Source organism: Scyliorhinus torazame, chromosome 7 (genome assembly GCF_047496885.1).
Source record: "Scyliorhinus torazame isolate Kashiwa2021f chromosome 7, sScyTor2.1, whole genome shotgun sequence".
Lineage (NCBI taxonomy): Eukaryota > Metazoa > Chordata > Chondrichthyes > Carcharhiniformes > Scyliorhinidae > Scyliorhinus > Scyliorhinus torazame.
Genome location: NC_092713.1, coordinates 116,651,639 through 116,653,623, shown reverse-complemented (window position 1 = coordinate 116,653,623; position 1,985 = coordinate 116,651,639).

Genomic DNA, 1,985 nt, shown 5'->3' with positions numbered 1-1,985 from the left:
CAGGAATCACCCAGAGTCACCATTTACACATACAATCTCTCTCCCCCCCAATGTTCGATGTGATCCAATTCTCAAAAGTGCATAATGAATAACGTCTGTGAATTGTAGAACCCCTCCATCCTTCCCCTCACTCAAATTTGTCCTTTTCAAGCATCAAGAATTTCAGCAGGTCCCCCCTCCAGGCCAGGGTACAGGGTGAGAGGTTGATCTCCACCCTAAGATATGCATAAGTTATGTAAATATTAACAGATTCGACCTCCAACCAGCAGGTGGCAGTAAAGAACAACCACGTGACACTGTTATCTCGGAGAGTCTGGAGATAGTCGTCATAGTGGATAGTCGCATTTGTAATAGCTCTTAATTAATTTTATAATAGTGATTTAATAGTTTTTCTCTTTTTTAAAAAATAAAGTTAGTGGACCCAATTTATTATTTCCAATATGGGGCAATTTAACGTGTTCAATCCACTTACGTTGCACATCTTTGGATTGTGGGGGCGAAACCCACGCAATCACGGGGAGAATGTGCAAACTCCACACGGACAGTAACCCAGAGCCAGGATCGAACCTGGGACCTCGGCGCCGTGAGACTGCAGTGCTACCACTGCGCCACTGTGCTGCCCGTGATTTAATAGTTAGTGGTTTTAGTAGCTTTCATATTGTTATCTGACCCACGTTATTGTTCATCAATAAATGTTCATCTAGTCACGAACTAGTTGTTCTTTAGTGCACTAATTCCATCCGGCCAAGCACTAGACCATAACATGGTACCAGAATTAGCGTTCTGAAGATCTAAAAGACCAAAGACCAAGGTAACAAAGAAGAGAAGAAAAAAAAATTCTACTAACCACGAAGAGCATTGATAGAATATAGCTCAACGCACTACTAATCATCAAAGTCAATGATGGAAGTTTGAAGACACCACACCAGTTTCGAATTACTGGTAATGTAGATGCGAATTGGCATGCTTTTAAACAGCAATTAACATTCTACGTGGCAGCTCTAGGTCTTCAAGGCACAACCTGATGAATGGAGAATAATGTTGCTGCACACCATAGCAGGTCCACAGGTGATAGAAATCTTTATTACCTTCTCATTTATTAGCGAAGCTGATAAGAATAATTTTGACAAAGTCATTAAAAAATTTGATCGACACTGTACACCTAAAAAGAATGAAACGTTTGAACGGTACATTTTTCGAAAGCGCACACAACAGATAGGTGAATCGTTCAACAGCTTCCTACCAGATTTGAGGTTAAAGGTTCAAACATGTAACTTTGCAAGTGTCCATGATCTGAGATCAGATTGTGTTTGGTATAATGGCAAATTTTGTGAAGGATTGTTGAGGGACAATGAACTCCAGCTCAATGATGCCATTTAAATTTGCCCTGCCAGCGAGCTAGCTGCGAAGCAGATTAGTACCTTAAACTTAATAAATCTTGGCGCGGAAATCTGAGATGCAGCCGACGCCATTGATGTTGAGACACACCCAAAAGCAAAATGTGGTCTCAACAGTGGCAGCCATTTTAAACGAGTACCCGATGCCACCATTTCATGCAAACAATGCGGCAACATGCATTTGCAAAGGCAATGTCCAGCATTCGGAAAAGTGTATGCTAAATGCAAAGGCAAAAATTCCTTTGCAAATCCCCTTTTCAAATAAAAAAAATAGAAGTGCACAAGTTGATAAATGTTGTTGATAAGACAAATGTGGAAGACACTTTTTTTATCGATGTTGTATCTAGCAGACAGGTTTTGTAAACCGAAGCAAACTGAAGTCTTCGAAGCAAATCTGCAGTCATAGTAATGAAATTGTGATTGTTCATGAAGATAACTGGACAGTTTCTCTCATGATTACTCAAGCATTAGTGAATGTTAAAGTCGACACGGGAGCGAGAGGTAATCTTATACGTCTGTCAGACATTCAAGAAATTAAAGTTAAACCGAAAATCTTGAACAAATCGGTACTTTTGAAGGATTATAATG